Here is a 20,890-nt window from a genome sequence, read left to right as displayed (position 1 = left end):
CTGCATCGTGACCTGTGGGCACCGTAAGTCGCATCGTCCCGCTTTGCACCGCAGCCCTGACGCCATCCATGGCGGCGCACCTGACTTCATCAGCCTGGAGTTCGATCTGCAACGCGTGTGATCTAAAGGGCCCGACGACTCCTGCACCGACTCCGGAACCGGCACCACGACGTGAGTGACGCCGCTCTCCGGAGCTCACCGTGAGGATCACAACGCCCTGCAAATCCAAGGTACTGTTTGCGGGTCTTCCTGACACCGTAGCTGGCCCGCAACGCCACGCCCGGCATGAACAGTTGGTTTTGTAGATCACGACACCGTGATAGCCCCAGTTGGAGCTATCGACTTCAAGGAACTGTAGTTTTGAGTAAATCTTGCAGAATTCATATTTTTCTTACTGTATGTTGGATTTTTATCGTATTTGGTCTTGTTTTATATTGATAAATATTGGTTATTTTTCTAAAACTGGTGTGGTGTCGTTTTGTAGTGTTTTCACTTATTACTGTGTGTTATGGGCAAATGCTTTACACATTGCATCTGAGATAAGCCTGACTGCTCATGCCAAGCTACCAAGGGGGTGAGCAGGGGTTATCTGAGCAGGTATCTCCCTTATCCTGACTAGAGTGAGGGTCCCTACTTGGACAGGGTGCAAACCGAGTGCCAACTAGAGACCCCACTTCTAGTAGGAGACTATCTTCTTCCCAGTCTTAGGCAAGGTTAAAGTGTAGCAGTAGGTGCTCTTTCATAGCCCTTAATCCCTGTGATCCTTGTGGGGCTAGCAAACAACCAGCTTCCCTGGGTATTAGAACAGCCTCTCATGTTCCATTATATAGGGGAGAGAGGGCAAATTCATTAGTACTCTCTCAGGCAAACAGAAATATTCTGCAATATCAGTCTCCTTTATCTTCTCAGTAGCAGGAGCACTAATGATTAGTGACGTTCTAAGATAATTATAGGGAAATTCATATGCAATCCCCTCATATCGTTTTGTACACTTTGTGCATTTTGTGGTCAAATCAATCAAATGAAAGGCTCCTTCTTATTTTTCCCAAAAAAATGGTATAAAAATGGTTAGTCAGTTTTCCTTTGTGGGATAGGGAAAACACCCACCCCTTTTCTACACATGCTAATCTTGCCTAGTCCTCTCCTGAACAAAGTAAACCCCACATCTTTTAGGTACCTATCACCCGTCACAAGGAGTAAGGAGTGAGTATGTCTCTGATGCTTTGATCTGCCAAAGAGATACCCTGCAATGTTTTCTGTATTGTCTGCATTCACTATCACAACGTTTAGGACATGTCTGTGTATGGTAGAGCTGTCAGAGCTGTTTCTTTTCTTTTGGCAAGGGTTCACTAAACAATATCTGACTGGCATGACCTTAAATCAAAGTAGCTTTTCTTCCTAACGCCACCACACAGAGGGTGGACTGTGAGTCGTGTGATCCTTTTGTTTGAGTGAGACTAATTGTTGCATTGTAGTCTTATTTTATTAGAATATTATTTACAACTCACTATCCCTATGGCTGGCAATGAAACACTTGCCTACACGTGTAACATGCTCCACCATGAAGGGTGTCTGGCTGGAAGGGTGTTGGCTTTGTTTTGTTCGGTAAAAACTCCTCAAATATATGCTGATATTCCAACATTTGTGCATGTATCCCTGTCTAAATGATAATTTAGCAATTATGAGTGAAAATGTAGTTATAATTTTTGTTCCCAGGGGACAATGTGACTGTCAATTCGCTCTCTCTGTACATCTAAATAAATACAAAATAAGAAAACCTAAACTTTTGCTGTTCATACATGAGGTAAGCTGTTTGGAAAATATCCATGAAACAGTTCAGCTCCAAAATAGTTGAAATATTGCAGACTTTTTCATGCATTCTTTTAGATACCAGCCTTTTTTAAACTTTCTTTATTGAAAGAAACAGGAATGAAACAGGCTGTGAGCACAGAGTAACTCTGTGTCTAAGAACATAGAGCGTGACCAAAACTCACGAGGTATGAAAGAACAGCATTATAAACCACCTGGAAAGCCAAATGGGGAAATGTCAGCAGGAGATACCTGCACCAATGTCAGGGCAGAACGCCAAAGTCCAGGAAGAAGTCAGTAAAGGACCTGCTGCCCTTGGATAACCAGGGTGGGGAGGGTGGCTAGAGGGATGGGTGGGGGAAGCGCCCCTGGAAGCAGTCTGTGGGGGGGTGGGAATGGTAAAGAGCGAGGCAAGGCACCAAAATGACAGTGCATCAGGACATCAAGATGGGGGGAGCAGTAAGCACCAGGTAGAAAAGTCATATATCCCACAGCGGGACAGCCTTTCAATCAGATGGTACAGCAAGCCACTGGTCCTTGTATGGAGTTGTCACTAGGTGTTCACCAGGACGATGGGAGTGGAAATGCAGAAGGGGTGAGCCAAGGTACAGGGGGGTTGAGTTGTGAGCCAGGAGGTGACCAGGGCATGTGAGGGCATGGAAGGCATGCGTTAAGAGCGACTCAGTCAGTGGGAGGGATGGGTTCAGGGGTTACGGAAAAAAGCTCCATCTCTGTCGAAAAATCAATCATAGTGGTCAGTGAGTCTAGCAATGATCCGCTCAAAATCAGACGCTTCAAGCAATTCACGCAGCTAGTCCTCTCGAGCCAGACTCATAAGTGATCTCCAGAGTCTCAGGTTGCAAATCTTGGCAGTAGCAAAGGCCATGGCCAGCCACCTGTACTGTTGGTTCATGATGGATAAGCATTGGGCAAAGTCATGGAAGAGAGCAGTCTGCCCATTCAGTGCCCCAGTGAGAGGCACCGCATGTCTGATGTTTGCAGTGACAGAGGACCAGTAGGCCATCAGAGAAGGGCAGTCCCAGAGGAGGTGAGCGATGTCCCACCCCAGAGATCCACACCTCCAGCATGCACCAGAATGGAGAAGGGAAGACTTACGGAGTCAGAGGGGTGACTAATTCCAACAATGCAGTACCTTGAAATAACTGAATTGAGGCAGGCTTCTCTGAGGTGTCTATCGTGATCAGCGAACAGGTCTCCCCAGTCAGCCCCTGAGTATATGAGCCTCAACCTATCCTCTCACCAGTACCGCAGAGAGCGGCTCAGCCGAATAGAATAGAGGCAGTCAGCCAATATGTGCTACAGTCCAGACACAGTCCACTTAAAGGTGCCTAACTACCTGCAGGTAGTCCATCAGTGGTGAGGAAGGCAGTTCTAGCGCAGGAGAGCCCAAGGTGCTATGAAGACAGTGCTGCAGATGTTGATATTCCAAAAAGTGGCTTGAAAGGAGGTTGTACTGTTCCCGGGCCTCAGCAAAAGATTTGAAGTCCCCGTCCTTGAACAGGTCAGAGAGGTGGTTGAGACCCCTAGATTCAAACACTGCCCAACTGGGCTCCAACCCCTGTTCACCAAAGAGGCATGACACCACAGAGGGGCATGTTCATGGATATTGGGGGGGATCTTCAGCAACTGGTGTGCCTGGATCGTGATGGCCAGGACATGATGGGAAGTGGTCTGTTTGGGCGTACCTCCAGTATGCAAACTTTGATGCCCATAACACGGAGGAGGACTCCAGCGGCACATAACTGCGAGCGTCCAGAGTGGCGTGTATAATGTAGGTAAGGGACATCAACTGGGATGCCAACCAGTAGCAATGGACGTTCAGCAGGCACAGGCCACCTTTCTCAGTGGCTGCATAGAGCTTCTCCGGCTTCAGCTGTGGCTTCTGGCCACCCCAAAGAAAGTTTCTCAAGGTTTTCTCCAGAGTGTCCATCAGGCAAACTGGGATGCTGAGTGGGAGAATGGTAAACACATACTTCAATCAGGGCATCTTATTTATTCTTAGGACTTGTGTGTTCTCCCAAAGGGAGAAGCCAAGCTGGGACCAACGGGCTGTTTCAGCCATAATGCTCATGTGGAGGTGGTCCTGGTTGCATTCCACCATGTTATGAAGACTTGCAGTGACTTCAATTCCAAAGTATGTCATGGAGGAGGAGGACCATTTAAAAGGTAGGCCCACAATGACGGTCAGGTTTGTGTGATCTGTGAGGGGAGGGCCTCACTTTTACTCCAGCTTATCCTATACCCCGAGTGAGAACAGAAGTGTGTGATAAGAGCCCCCAAGAAGGGAGTGGGATGGATGAGGGTGACCTGAATATCATCTGCATACATAGCCAGTGCGTGCTCCCCACTAGGTAGGGGGATGCCATGGCTGTCAGGGTAAGTACATATGGCAATGGCTCGGGGCTCCAGGGCCAGACTAAAGAGAAGAGGGGACCAAGGGCAACCCTGTCTAGTAACCCTACAAAACTCAAAGGGAGCAAAGGCATGGCCGTTGCAGGTAACAATCGCCATGGGGTGATAGTACAGCTGCCAGATCCAGTTCAGAAACACAGGACCCATCCTAACAGCCCTGCAGCACCTGAAAAAAGGTAATCCCACCCAACCCTTCGAAAAACTTTCTCAGCGTCCAAAACTTTCTCAGCATCCAGAGATACCACATGCTTTTCATCCTCATTGTGAGGAACTCGCCAAAGGATGTGCGACAGAATGCGGAGTTGGGATGGCAACGTGCAATGGGGTACAAACCCAACCTGGTACCCATGTATCAAAGAGAGGACTACCTGCTTAACCCTGTTGGCCAGCAATTTAGTTAGCATTTTAGTGTCTACATTTAGCAATGAGTTTGGGTGGTAGCTGGAACAATTTTCCAAGTCTTTGCCTGGTTTAGGGATAAAGGAAATGGAGGCCCTGATAGCTTCATTGAGGATGCTGTTCACCGCTGCCATCTCAGAGTACACTTTCCAAAGCAAGGGATCTAACATGTCCTTGTGGACCTTGTAGTATTCAGATGGATAGCCATCGAGGCCCCAAGGCCTTAGCATAAGGCAAGCCATTAATATCATCAAGGATTTCTTCCGTCATGATGTCACCATCTAAAGCCAGTCTCTGTGCTGTGCTAAGGAGGAAAAAGTCCATTCTAGACCTGGTGCCATACACTCAGAGGCATAGTCACTCAACGTGGGGTGGAGCAGCCTCCATGAATCCATCAGAGAGAAGTCTGATACAAGCTCATAGAGAAAGCCCCTATCCATTGTGGTACAAGGGCTGGTCAGCTTTGCCCAAGAAGAGGTCAGGTACCATGTTTTAGTCACCCCAAAGTAAAGTTGTGTTTTGGGGTGCTGTTAGATGATTTTGGTTACAGCAGCAAAGGTGGGTTTATTTGAATGCGTCAGGGCGTAAATGTAACTGAAGGGAGACCTTAATGAGGATAAAGTGGCCGTGTGTGTCACGCCGGTCCCGAAGGGTCATAACTTGTTAATGCTTAGCCAGCAATATGGTGACTCCACTCTTGCAGTAAGCCTCGACCACTCCTGGCTGGATTTTGCACGTATGGTATTCTTGTCCCACCCAGTCCCAGTGGAGCATTTGACTCTCCTCATCCAATATGTGGGTCTCCCTCATGAGGGCTGTCAGGCTTCAGGGAACAAGTATAAAGGAAGGTCTTCTGGCTTTTAATGTAGTAGATGAGACCATCCACGTTCAGTGAAATCACTGTCAGGTAATGGAGAGAGGTCATGGATCCCCACATATGGTCTCTACGAAGAAAGCGTTTTGAAGGAAGCCTGTTACCTGAGTGGGGGAAGGGTAAGTGGGAAGGGACAAAAAGAAGAAGGGGCACCACAGGCCAGCGCCAAGTGACCCATTATCAGTGGAAGGGAAACTGATTTTGGTCAGGCCAGCGGGTTGCCGGGTTGCCAGGGTGCCGAGGTGCATCAACCAGGATCTCCAGGGAATGCAGGATATGGTGTGGGCAGGTTGGTCACTGTGCCTCAAGTCCTATTGTGGGGGCAATGGGAAAAGGGAGGGGCCTGTGAGCGGCCGTGCGTTTGTGGCCAGCAGTGTAGGGGTAGTGTGGTGTGGTGCGCATCAGACTGACCTGATCCAGCAGAAGCTCAGGTGCAGGATGCCTCTTCAGGAAAGGCTGTGAACTTCAGCGGGGACTGGTACTTGTCCCTCGAATGTTTTTCCATGCGGGTAAGGTGGGGCTTGGGCTACCGGATCACTGTCTGGTGACCTCTTCCGGCTGCTGGAGTTCATTGGAAGGGGCCCTCTGGGGCCCAACACCACTGGGCATAGGCAGAGCGATGGCGGGACCCGAAGAGGGGCCCAGGTCCATATCAGTTGGCACAGCTGCATCCAGATACCCCACCAGTTGACCTGGATTGTGGACTTCCCATGTTTTGTTGATATGGGCGATCAGAATGACAGCCAGATCCAGGACGCCATACCAAATCCAAGCTGACGTAGACAGGACAGAAAAAGCTTATTCCCAACATGAAGAAAGGAGCCATTCTTTCTTGCTGCCTGGATTTGCCTGACCCGTTGATGTCTCAGAAAGCTTTAGGTGATCTTCCGTGGGCACTCTTTGAGCGATGGTCTGTGATGACGGATCCTGTGGACCCTCTGGAACTCCTAGAGAGGGCTAAGGGAAAGGCCAGTGAGGGCCGGCAGGAAGTAAATTAAGAAGCCCATGATGTTGTCATCTTCCAGCCTATGGGACCTGTCTTCCAGCATAACAATTTTCTTCTGGAGTTGCCAGTGACCTTGCTATTTTTCATTGATCTGGTCCAGGTGGGATTCAGCCATTGCCAGCCTGGGATTGAAGGAATCAATGTCTTGCCGAATGCTCTCCAGGTATTCTGAGATTTTGGAGGTGTTCTCTGCCAACTCCAAGAGCATGGTCTTAAGAGTTTCCTCAGAATGACATCCAGGATGGAAACCGAGAAGAGTCGGTGCCCTTCCCCGGCTTAGGCTGCTTCCCCTTCAGTGTTTCCATGAACAGGAGCTGCCTAGTGGACTTCGATATGGTGGGGGGAGGCCAAAATGAGCAGGGTTGATTAACATACAATACTCCTTGTGGAGAAAGGCATGGGGACCCAGCCAGTGATCAGGTCTAAGTCCAAAAGTTTAGTTTAGTTTAGTTTACTAGATTTGTAGAGTGCATGCCTACCCAAAGATTAGCAGCGTTGAAGGTAAAATATTTGCCTCCCCATCTTGCTTTCTTAACCTGAGGGTTGTTAATTACCGTGGCAGAAGATGATCTGAGCGGCCTGTAAGGAGTATAGGGAGTTACGATTCACCTAACGAAGGCCGGGCCTTTATTATGAAGGGCTCTGTGCACAGTACACAAGGCTTTAAAATTAATACTTTGTTCTGTAGGGAGCCAGTGAAGCGAGACTAGCCTACTTTGGCCAAGAGATGTCTGGGGATGTTCATGAGTGGGCGGGCAGTTGCATTCTGCACTACATGCAATCTCTTTAATACATAACGGGGAGAACTCAAAAAGATAACATTCCCATAGTCTAAGCGAGACAATATAAGGGCCTGAATAATAAGTCTTTTAGCCAGAAATGAGAGAATCTTAAATATGTTCCTAATATTTCTCAACAAACTGAAACAGGTAGCTGCAAGTTTTTTGGAATGGTATTCCATCGTTAGGCGAGAGTCCAACCAGAAGCCTAGGCTATTTATGTTCTCTTTAGGAGGAGGGAGACCCATTAATCCTTCCACAACAGAGGCTGGGGACTTAAGGAGAGAAAGATTCCCAACCATCATCACCTCTGTTTTCTCATTGTCAAGTTTCAATTTACAGTCAGCCATCCAACTGGCAACATCCAGAAGACAAGAAGATAGATTAGCCTGTATGGAGTTAGCATTAGTGGAGAAAGAGAAGACCAACTGAGTGTCATTGGCATAGGTAACTAAGGATAGACCATGGTATTCCACGATCTTGGCCAGTGGAGACATATAAATATTGAAAAGAGTGGGACTCAGGGAAGAGCCCTGTGGAACCCCACAAGTGAGAGGAAAAGTGTTGGAGAAGAATGAACGGTAGAGAACTTGAAACGACTTATCTCTCAGAAAAGAGGAGGACCAATTGAAAGTGGTCCCCTCAATTCCTACAGAAGATATTCTTTGAAGTAGTATATTGTGATCCACAGTGTAGAATGCAGCGCTCAGGTCTAATAAGATGATAGCTGCATATCCACCAGCATCTAATCGTTGTCGGGTGTCTTCTGTAACAGCCAAGAGGGCAGTTTCAGTACTATGTTGTGGTCTGAAGCCCATTTGAGTGTGATGGAGAAGCTTATGGTCTTCAAGAAAACCTGTCACTTGTCTATGGATGTGTTTTTCGATTATTTTAGAAGCAATGGGGAGAAGAGCAATAAGCCTGTAATTGCTAAGTAAAGCTGCATCAAGCCTACACTTTTTTAATAGAGGTTTAACAGTCTCATGTTTCCAGAGTTGCAGTATGTGGCCGGAAGTAAGGTAGTCATTGAGAACATCAGTTAATACAGGCACTGTGACATTAGAGCCCAAAGGTTAAATATACAGGGAAGCAGGATCCATAGGAGATCCAGATTTAATTGTGCATAAGTAGTTTCCTACTACATCTTCCGTCCGTGGCTGAAAAACTGAAAGCACAGCCCTGGGTGGGTGAGAATCATATTGGGCTACCAGATTGACCTCTTGAGAAGAATTATTAGCAAGGTTGCATGAATGTCAATAATTTTCTTTTGAAAAAAGCACACCAAGTTATTTCTGTGTTCCTTAGAGGCTTTGGTTAGATTGCAGAAAGCAGATCCTGAGTCATTTCTTTAAAAGTTAGAAAGATCTCTTTGGGGTGTTGGAGGACTGCTCTATTCTGGAGGCTCAAAAAGCTGCCTGCGCAGATTCAATTTCCACATGGAAGGATCTAATCGCATTCCTATATTCGAATTTGGAGACATCATCATAATTCCTACTCCACTTTCTTTCAAGTTGCTTACATTTCTTTTTTAACTACTGCAGTTGGGGAGTGAACCATGGTGATTTCTTTCGACCAGCACTTTTAAAAACAGTCTTAGTAGGGTAGTATAGTGTCCTAGAGCTGGCAATCCATTTATTGAAATTCTCTGCTGGACAGGGCTCGGAAGTGAGAGAAGTAGGTCGAAATAATTGTAAGGTAGCCTTCCATTCCCTACGGTTCAATTTTGACCACTAACAATAAGTCAGCTTGTTAGACAGAAGGTGTATAGGGGCAGAAGGGAAGCAAAGCATAAGCAAACTTAAAAAATGATCAGTCCAGACCAAGGGAAGGGGAACCTGAATTGATGGGGTTGGGAAGTTACTAAACCTCAGATCAATGGTGTGGCCTTTAATATGAGTGGGGGCATTTATCAGCTGTGTCAGGTCTAGTGCTGCTAAATCAGCGAGTAGAGATTTGGCAGATGTATTGCTTGCCTCATCGACATGAATATAGAAATCATCAAGAATGGTAACATCAGGACTCCTACAGGCTAGATCTGCCACTGATTCCGGTAAAGCCTGTAGGAAGTTCCCATAAGGGCCAGGAGGGAGATATATTAGAACTTCAGAAAAAGTGAAAGTGGCATTAATTGCTAAGGAAAAGGACAAGCTTTCACAGTCAGGTATAGCAAATGGTTGAGTATGGCAGTTGATCGAATTTTTATTAATGATGGCAATCCCCCCCTTAGAGTGAGGTCTATCCAATCAATGTATTGAATAGCCCTGGGGCAGGGCAAGAGCTACGTCTGGGGACGATTCCTCACAAAGCCAAGTTTCAGTTAAAAATAGAGCCTCTGTAACGTAGTAACTCAACAATGAAAAAATATGTAGCTAGGTAAAGACCGACAATTAACTAATAAAAATTTACCGACTAGTTGTTTGTCTTTCTTCTGAGGCGGCAAAAGTTTAAGCTGAGGAGTCCATTGGCAGATATTACAGGCTTTAATAGGGAAATCAAAACTTACAGGATGCTGACAAGAACTCACAGTGTGGTTCTTAAGTGTTAAAAGTTGTTGTGCTGAATAAATTATTCTTTCTGGGTCCATATAGACAGCTCTTCTGGCCCCTGGTCCCGGCTGGATGCAGACGGGCGCAGACAGGTTTGCCTTTGGCGCACCTTTGGGGGCGTTAGTGTGGTGAAATGTAGCACCCAAGTGAAATCATCAAGAGGGTGCCCCAGGTTGCATCTCAGAGGATAGGCAGGCTCATTACCCCATTGGGAGTGGCAGAGACCCATTTGGGTCCTAGAACACTTTGGTATCAGCAGTCCCCACAGTACTAGAATGTTGGCTGCACTGCTGCTCCAGCAGTGCCTCTGGATGGTGTAGGAGCAGGTGGCCAGCCCCTCGCAGAGGGCAGGTGAAGGAAGGGAAGGCTGCGATGTCTTTTGTGCAGCACTTCCCAGAAGCTGGGGTCCAGGGACCCTGTGGAAGGCGAGGCCATCTTAACCAGGGTGGGATGTGGAGGCCTCTGTCTTGAACATTGTCGTCCCTGCCCTCTCACCTCTAGCTACATGGAAGTAGGCCTCAAGCCTGTGGGACTGGTGCTTCAACAATGACCTCTTCCCCTGCAGCGGAGATGACTGCCGGAAACAGGCATACGTGTCCTGATTGAGGTTGCAGGGGTAAGGAGATGTGCTGATGATTGGTGCTGTCGGGTGCTGGCACTCCATGCCTTAAGGTATGGAGCTGATGTCACGGCATGGCCCCTCGAGGGGGTTTGCGGTCCTCCGGCCACACTTCGGGGTATGATGCCACGGTCTGCCCTAGGTGATGTTGTCATTGTAGGTCTCTGCAGATCTGAGGACAGCCCAATGTCTCACCGGTGTCCTCCCAGTGCCAAGCGTGGTGTCATTAGGTCTACAATCTGCCTACTGACAGTGAGGCTGTGAAATGATGCTGGCTGGTCCCGGCCTATGTCTCAGGACCCCCAGTCCCTCAGCACAGAGACCCCATCAACTTGTTCTCTGGCCCCCACAGGCAGATGATCCCCAACTATCGCAGCACCCTGTTTCAGGTGGCAGCCCCCCTGGATGGTGGTAAGAGGAGGCCCGGTCGCAGCGCGCTGGCAGGAGCTCTGCTAGAGGGCCTCCATCTTTCCTGGACAACAGGCTCTGCCCCTCCAAGATATCAACCTTTGACATTTAGAGACTGGGCATTGATTAATAATTAAGGTTTAGTGTGATTTATGGTTTATATTGATAAAAACTGAGGATGTCATGTTTGAAAATCATGTTTATTGAAGGTTGTAAAAAATAATGTTCCGGGAGATTTGGGATCAACTCCTTAATCATAATCTGATAAAGTTAGCATTTCAGATTTATTTTGTGTGTACTCAAATATATCATAAATTGAATAGGTCAACAATTTTATAAAAATTTTTTATCAACGTCATATTTGATTCTATGCGGCTTTGTGCTGATTTCCCCTCTTATGGAGAGTGTAATATATACGTTGAGAGTCTGTGTGAAACTGGAAAAGACACCAATATGTTGTATTGTTTGAGTTATTTATTGACAGTCCTGAGGAAGTCTTGTTGAGTTCAGGATGAAACACATTTGTCTGTATGTCGTAATGAGTGTAAGGGAAGATATAGTAAAGATTTGTCTTTTATGGACTAACCCCCTTCAAGACTTTGATGATCTAACTATACTGACTAATCTTATTGGACCTGCTTTGGAACTCAGGATGGTAAAATTCTTTGGAAGCATGAATTAGAAAGAAAGAACTCTTACATGTTCTGGTGTGCCTCTCCTATTTTATATATTGAATGTTATACAGTATTATGGTGTTAGAATGGTTAACCTAGGGAGGTGGACAATCAGTATTGGGAAAGAAATCAGAGTGTGGCAAAATACCATTCAAGTTTGCACTACTTCGTTTTACCTTAACACCTACATTAGCTACACCGGGCAAACAAGCTTTTAATTGAGTTTGGGAGAATATATATATATATTTTTTTATATATATATATATAAATATATATATATATTTATATATATATGTATGTATATATATAGCAATCACTTTTGTCAATGTGTGTGGTTTCCCTGGGGGCTGCGACCGGCCCTCAGGAAAACCACACCCAAATATAAAAGTGATCTCTTTACATATATATATATATAGTTCTCTTGCAGTTGCAGCTTGCGTCTTCAAAGCAATGCACATACTTCAACTGACGCGTTTCAACTGTAGCTTTTAGGCAGCAATAAAAAAGTCAAGTAACTGTTGTGATTTTGTTTCTGCTAGAAAAGGATCTGACTTTTGTCTAGTGGCAGTTTTGATGCCATAAAGTAGCGCAGAACGGTTATATGCCTAATGAAAGGATCAAAGCTGTATTATACGTGAATAGCTGAGAGGATTAGTAAAGCCAGCCATTACCTGTGCTATAATACAAATGAAATGTATGTGTGGGGGGGCTATGGAGAGATGAAATGAACTTTTGCCGGGTGGTAGTGAGGGAATCGAAGGAAGAGGTAATGGAGTGGGAGAACCAATAGTGATTGTTGGACTGGGCACTAGAGGCGCTAAAGACTGTGACGATTGGTATGTGACAAGGTGATGTAATAGGGTGTCTTTTTGTTTTTTGAGTGTCTTGAGAGAACATGCTGATTGAGGGAAGAAGAAAAGGTAGGTGACCTCTACTGTTGCATGTATCACACACACATCCACCAGCTATTTTGTGACTGTCTACATAGGCTAGTGTTTTAGACCGCAGTTTAGCCAGTAGCAGAAATGGCATCTTGTTGGATGACTGCTGCTCAAGCCCTAACTCGGGTTCTAGAGGACAGCTCTGACGTAGGATCAGAGACTGAGACAGCAGATACTGAGACAGCATCTGAGGCATGGGTCAATGGTGGAGACACTGGAAGTGATATTTCAGTCGGAGGAGTCCCATTCAATAACTCCTCTTCCAGTGATTACAAGGGAGGTGGTGAGGACAGTCCTGCTGTCCCTTTGCAAGCACAGTCTGTGCAGCGGGACAACAGCGGGTTAGCCCAATCCAGAGAGCAGGTGCATTCGGCCGCAAGCACAGAGAGAGTGCTCTCTTGGGAGCGCCCCAATTTAGTTCAGCCCCAAATTCCACTCCCAAATCATATTGTGGAGACATCAAAATGATCTATCACAAAACAACCTGGTTTTGTAAGGCAGGCACCTGAGTTTGAGGTCCTGGGCTTGGTGGCTATATAGGAAAACCTACCAAACCCAGACATTTCTGGAAACTAGACATCCAGGGGAGTCCACAGAGATGTGACTTGTGTGGATTCCCCAAAGTTTTCTTACCCAGAATACCCTGCAAATCTGAATGTTGAATAAAAACTTTATTTTTTCTTGCAGTTCTATCACACAAACTACGGGAATACGCTGGGATCCACAACATTCCTACCACCCAGTGTTTCCCCACCTGTCCTGATACAAACGCTACCCCACTTGATTGCCTGTACCTAGTGCCTGTGTCAGGAATGGATCACCCCAGGGTCAACAGTTGCCCTCATGTAAGGAACAACATTGACCGTTGTGTGATCTATTCCTGACACGGCCACTAAGCCTACCCACACAAGTGAGGTACCATTTTTATCGGGAGACTTGGGGGAGTGCTGGGTGGAAGGAAATTTGGGGCTCCTCTCAGATTAAAGAACTTTCTATCACCTAAATGTGAGGAAAAGGTGTTGTTTGCCAAATATTGAGGTTTGCAAAGGAGTTTGGGTAACAGAACCTGATGAGAGCCCCACAAGTCACCCCATATTGGATTCCCCTAGGTGTCTGTTTTTCAAAAATGCACAGGTTTGGTAGGTTTTCCTAGGTGCCGGCTGAGCTAGAGATCAAAATCCACAGCTAGGCACTTTCCAAAAAACATGTCAGTTTTCAAAGTAAAAAAGTGATGTGTCCATGTTGCGTTTCCTGTCGCAGGCATTAGATCTACCCATGCAAGTGTGGTACCATTTTTATCAGAAGACTTGGGGGATCACATAATAGAAGAACAAGTGTTATTGCCCCTTGTCTTTCTCTACATTTTTTTCCTTCCAAATGTAAGATGGTGTGTAAAAAAAACGTCTATCTGAGAAATGCCCTGTAATTCACATGCTAGTATGGGCACCCCGGAATTCAGAGATGTGCAAATAACCACTCCTTCTCAACACCTTGTCTTGTGCCCATTTTGGAAATACAAGGTTTTCTTGATACCTATTATTCACTCTTTATATTTCAGCAAATGAATTGCTGTATACCCAGTATGGAATGAAAACCCATTGCAAAATGAAGTTCATTTATTGGCTCTGGGTACTTAGTGTTCTTGATGAACCTACAAGCCCTATATTTCCCTGCAACCAGAAGAGTCTAGCAGACGTAACGGTATGTTGCTTTCAAAAATCTGACATCACATGAAAAAGTTACAGTGTAAAACATGGAGAAAAATTGCCCTTTTCTTCACCTCAAATTAAATATTTTTTTATTTCAGCTTTTATTTTCTGTAAGAAGCACTTGTAGGATCTACACAAATTACTCCTGGCTGAATTCAGAATTTTGCCTACTTGACAGAAATGTTTAGCTTTCTAGGATCCAGCATTGGATCCACACCCATTTCTGCCACTAACTGACAAAAAATAGTAAAAATGGGGTATGTCCCAGTAAAATGTCAAAATTGTGTTGAAAAATTGGGTTTTCTGATGCAAGTCTGCCTGTTCCTGAAAGCTGTGAAGATGGTGATTTTAGCACTGCAAACCCTTTGTTGATGCCATTTTCAGGGGAAAATAACACAAGCCTTCTTCTGCAGCCCTTTTTTCCCATTTGTTTTTAAAAAAAAGAAATTTCCGCTGTATTTTGGCTAATTTTCTGGTCTCCTCCTGGGGGACCCAAGCTCTGTTCCCTTCCTATTTGCGACCGCATCGCGATGTAGAGTTGCTTTGTGACCGCGAAAGCTCACTTGAAATGGATGGTAACTCATTCGCAAAAGGGAAGGGGTCCCAATGGGACCACTCCCCCTTTGTGAATGCCCACAAAAATATTTTTTCAGAGCAGGGAGTGGTCCTATGGACCACTGCCTACTCTGAAAAAAACGAAACCAAATGGTTTCAGAATTTTTTCTTTTTGCAGCTCGTTTTCCTTTAAGGAAAACGGGCTGCAAATAGAAAAAAAAAAACTGCTTTATTAAAAAAGCAGTCATGGACATGGTGGTCTGCTGTCTCCAGCAGGCCACCATCCCCGTGAGTGCCTAGACTCGCTATGGGGTCGCAAACTGCGACCCACCTCATGAATATTCATGAAGTGGGTCTTTGCAACCCCATAGCGAGTCGCAGAAGGTGTCTCAGACACCTTTTGCATACCAGTTTGCGAGTTGCAATTTGAATTACAAAAGCAAAAAGAACATATGATGGACGGAATGCAGAAAAATACAAACATTGACCCCCATCACAAAGATCTGGGTTTAATCCAATATTTTTTTGCCCATCATGCCACAGCAGTTTGGGCCCAGCCATATGCAAATCAATCTTGACGCTGGTCCCCCCAAAGGGAACAGTCCAGTCCAAACTGCCAGGCAAGGTCCTCCCTGGACCCGAAAGAAGCATCCTGTGGCTGATTTCTGGGTATCATCCCATATCATCCAGGCTAGCTTAAATACAGTGGTGCAGTGAGCACAGGACCCACGTCTGGGCATACTCTTACCACTTAGGGCAACAAAAGCAAAAAGAACAATGATAGATGGAATGCTGAATGATGCAAACATTCACCCCAAGTCACAGAGATCTGAGTTTAATCTGTTTTGTTGCCCACCAAGCCACCCCAGTTTGGATCCAGCCATATGCATATCAGTCTTGACCCTGCTCCCCATGGAAACATTCCAGCCCGACCTGCCAGTGCGCAAAAAAACGATGGATTAAACTCAGATCTGTTTTACCATGAACCAAATTAAGATTTTGATGATGAATAAAATCGAACAACACACAAAAACTCATCGCAGCTATGTGATTACACAGAGGTCAGATAGTGACAACACATACAGAGATTAATGCTGTATTTGTTGATTACTACAAAACCTTATACAATGCCTCAAACAACCCACCGCGCTCCCATTATGTAATTTCTGGCCCAGACAAAAATTCCAGACAGAAATCCCTAGACTCACCATGAAACAAACAACAATTTTGAACTCCGACCTAGAGGTGCAAGGGGTAAAGCTAGCCATATTTCAACTGGCAACAGGGACAACACCAGGGATAGATTTGCTCCCAGCTGAATTATATTTAACTTTTCGTTCCTGGCTGGCAATAAGACTGCACACAATGTACAGAGAGGCACTGGCCAACCGCTAGCTTCCACTAGGGAAGCAGATTTGTATCAGGCCGCAGTACACATACCAACATACACTGACTAATGCATATTATGGAGCTCATTGGTCGACAGCAGGGGGATGCATCTGTCTCCTTTGATATAGAAAAGGCCTTTAAAGTCGTCCTCTGGCCTTACTAGTTTGTCACTCAGATTCTGACCTCTGTGTGCGAAAGTTAGGCAAGTGTGATACCAGAACATGTCAGCCCTTGCATTTTGGGGCCATCTACCACTATACCCAATCGGGCGTGTGGCTATACTGAAAATGGCTGTCTTGACACGTCTTCTGTATGTTTTATGGCTCTCCTTCTGAAAAACCTGAACTCCTTCTTCTGCAACTTAAACACTATGGGGCATATTTAAGAGCCCCTAGCACCTCCTTGCTCCTCATTAGCGACGAGGCCAAAATTGCTGCGTCAAATTTACAAAGAGGTGCAATGCATGTATTGCGCCACTTTGTAACCCTTTGCACTACATTATGCCTTCACCAGGCATAATGTATGCAGAGGGGGTGTTAGGGGGGCTGACAAAATGGCACAAAAAAATCTAAGAGATTTCTTTGTGTTATTTTTTCAGCACATTTAACGCCAGCACAGAGCAGGCATTAAAAGGAGGCTCCCATTGGTTTCAATGGGGCTCTGCGTGCTTTGCAGGATTAACATCAGAATTTCTTATGCTAATCCTGCAAACTGCCTGTAACAGTGTCGCGCAGACCCTGCTACAAGACAGTGCCCCGAGACCAACAACCCGATACCCCGGGGGCACCGTTGACAGCAGGGGAAAAGAAATGCCCACCTTCAACCCAGACGTCAGGGTTAAATTGGAAAGAGTCGACGGACAAAAGGAGGCACCGCTTCTCAGAGGAGAACAAGACCAGCGGGGAGAGAACGAGAAACGGACCACGGAAGGAGATGAGAAAGAAGACGCGCAGTCCAAGCCGCCGTTCGTGATGCCAGAGAAGAGCACCGGAGAGGATGAAGAGATGGAGACCTGACGAAGGGAGGACGCTCCACTGACGATTAGGACTTCGGGCTACAACTCCCGCCACGTCCCCGGGGGACGTGGCTTTCGCAGTTACGTGCCTGCTTTTCAAATCCTGCGGGTATTATTGGTAGACTGGAGGGGGCGGGTGGTGGTAATCAAACAGCGGGAAAACAAGATAAGGAGACAATTCGGGTAATATCTCTGTTACGTTCGTTTTCCTTTAGTTTAAAGCTATTGTTTAGATATTTTTTTCTATTTGTATTACTAACCCTAACAATTACTCACAGGCTGGCACGTGTCCTGTGAAGGCAACAGGACCTTAAAGCTAAAGAGCCAGTACCCTTGATTTGTGTGAAACAAGAACACAACGCACCGAGATTAATGCAGTGAAAGCACTCGCTGAGGATTATTTTTGTTTCCCCCACCACGCCCCACACAAGCACTCCCTAACCTTATTATAAGAAGAAAAGAACAAAACATTTACAGTATCCTTTGGTTTCTTTTATTCTTCTTTGATTTGTCTGGATCCGTCCTTCCGTCCGGATACGACGAGGTGAACATATTCTCTGGAGAGGCAGCCCTAATAGAAACAGAAGGAAAAGAAGAGTATTACACAAAGAGGAGGAAGAATAAAGGAAAAGACAAGAGAAAAGAGAAAGATAGAGACATGAAAAGAAGCAGGAGGGGAGAAACTCCATAAGAAAGCTGAAGTGCTTTCTGTGAACGAAACAAACAGAAAAAAAGACACAAAAGGATTAATAAAAGACTATTTGTGAATCCTCCATTGTCTATGCTAAGAATTATTAACGTCTCCAACCCAGCTTGATATCCCACGTCCTCTACACCGCCGAACTAGCATAAAAAATTCTGCCACTAGTTCCCTAACTACAGACATGGTGCGCCGTATATTACATACGGTGTACACATGGTGGTGTTTGGGGGGCGTTGAGGGGTGCATGAAAAGTGGTGCTGCACCAGGTGAAGCACCAATTTCATAAGTCTGGCCCTATATTCTCTGAACTGAGATTGGGAACACAGCACAGATGCCTAGCTATGGACAAAGCAACATGCCCAGGCCGGCATGGAAGTGCCTATACCAGAGACCTCTTACATCTCTCAAGCTCAAATGGCTTGCAAGATGGATCAAGATGGAGGAAGATCCTGAGGGACAGGATATAAGGTATATGTTTCAACATAAGACCCTCCTGCCGATCCTCTTCCACAAAGTCAATACAAAACATTTTGACTAATGAGCGTTGTATGCTGCTAAAGCCTGCTGTGACACCTATTGCAAAAGACTGAAAACAACTATGCCATACTCCCTAGACCTCCCCCTAGCTTGGCGGCTGTGGCTAAGAATCACGACACACAAGCAGGGACTCAGGCTGGGATAACCTTGATGGGTGATATCTACACAGATACCCAGCTGCTCATATTCGAGGGGTCCTGTTGGGGGATCATGGCCCACACCAGGGACAATTTCTAACATATCAAGCACTAAAAGAGGCTGTCAGTGCTACCTAAAGAGGAGGAAAAAGTGAACCGAGGACTTAGGAAGCTCTCACTACCATACTGACACACAGGATACAACCTAAAGCTGTGACCTTTATACAATGTGCCATAGCTCCAGCACACTAAGCAGCCATGACAGACTTGAAAAACAAATACCCCCTTTTCAAATTCATACAACTCAATTACTTACAGTGCACAGATATGTCCCCCAGCAAACTTGCCAAAATATACACAGGGCTCCCATCAGCATGCGAAAGATGCCAACCCGTAATGGCCTACTTTTCCACATGGTATGGGAAACCCCCCACATAAATACGTATTGGAAAATTACTAGGCATACTGACAACTCTGATGGGTCGACCATTGCTAATAACTATGGCAATGTAACTCCTGGGGTGATTACCCTGACCAACGAAAGCCAAACATCCAAATTTTTAGACCTTGCCTTACTCCTCGTGAAACAAAGCATAGCGATGCACTGGAAGGTGGCCCTGCCTACCCCGATACCTCATTACCTCCAAGGCATCATTAAATGGCCCTCCTCAGAATTTGCAGTTCAAACGCACCTACATAAACAGACAGTGCAAGGGACATCATTGACCAAATGGTACACCTTCCTCCTGACACTTTAAGCCAAATCAGGAGAGAGGCCACCTCAAAGATAATTCCCTGATCTTTTTGTACAGGACAGTTTACAGGTGACAGACAATTCAATGAACTGTCTACATGAATAGTCTCTTCCTTACTGTGAATCATTTTGTGTTGGTTTTATATTCATTCCTATTTATGAAGTTTGTAAGCTTACCATGTGTCTGGTTAGTGTTTTTTCATACGATGGAAATATGAAAAACGTGTAGCCACTTAACTATATCATTCATAAAGTTTTCTTCTTGATAGCGCCAAGCAAATTCTCTTTCCCATCACCAAAATGCCAAGACTGTTGTAAATCCACAACCCATTGCAGTCCTGTTGATTTATGTACAACTTTTGCCAGCAAATACAAATTATTCAACTTTCAATGCAAGCTCTCACAGTAAGAAGTTACAGTGTTCACTGTTGCTTGATGACCTCCTTTTCAGATAGTATCTCACTGCTTTCAGGCCATGTTCATGATCAATTGCTGTGTACAACAATATAGCATTCATGGGGACAGCAGTAACTTTTCCCGTTAGGTTGTATGTGCTTTTTTCAAATAATCTGTTGTATCATTGTTGTAAAAGGCAAAATTTAATATAAACGGCATCAAGAAACTATCCACATTCTTTGACACATTTTCAGATAACTTGCCTATTTCTACAACAATTGGTCTTCTCAGTACGGTATAGAAGGTGGCTACTTTTAGTTACCTTATAAATAGGAAGTCAAATTTCTTTTAGCAAACTATGCCTTCTATGCCCAACTATCTAATATATAATCTAATTCGTTGAGATCTTCTGTTGGGGAGTTCCTCTTCATTTCCATGTGAAAATGTGGCTCTTATTTTATTTACATAAACCTCTGTAACCGTAAACACTATAGCCCTCATTACAACCGTAGCAGTAAATACCGCCTACCACCGTGCTGACGGCCGCCAACATACCGTGACCGCAGCGGTATTCCGCTACGGGTATTATGACCCACACTGAGAAATCCACCACAATACAGACACCCACACATGTCCGCCAGACCAAAGGTCAGTGATAAACTGGCGATAGCCAAACCCACACCATTACGCCAACAGGAATATGTCCACAGTATCACAACCCACGAATCACCGCAGCGGTCTTTTAATCGTGGTAAACCATTGGCGGTACATACCACTGTACTCAAAATACATACACATTTACAAAACACCACCACATTGGACAATTCAAGCTACACACACCTGACACACATACACACACCACACCCACACACTCACACTGCTATAGAACACACAACCACATTACCCACAACCCTTTTAATGAAGAAAAAGCATTGCCAATACAGAGAGACACAAGCCAGGAGCACCCACTCAATCAGAGCCACAGAGCACCATCACCTATACACCATCCACACACCTCACAGCATACACCCCAACATATCACCCCACACATCCTCACACATATCACACACACCACATCCATGGCACCCCAAAGACACCCTAGGTTTTCTGAGGAGGATCTAAGGGTCATGGTGGAGGAAATCATCCGGGTAGAGCCACAGCTATTCGGATCACAGGTGCAGCAGACATCCATTGCAAGGAAGATGGA

Source organism: Pleurodeles waltl, chromosome 8 (assembly GCF_031143425.1).
Source record: "Pleurodeles waltl isolate 20211129_DDA chromosome 8, aPleWal1.hap1.20221129, whole genome shotgun sequence".
In the NCBI taxonomy this organism is placed as follows: Eukaryota; Metazoa; Chordata; class Amphibia; order Caudata; family Salamandridae; genus Pleurodeles; species Pleurodeles waltl.
Note: the sequence above shows the minus strand (reverse complement) of the source record.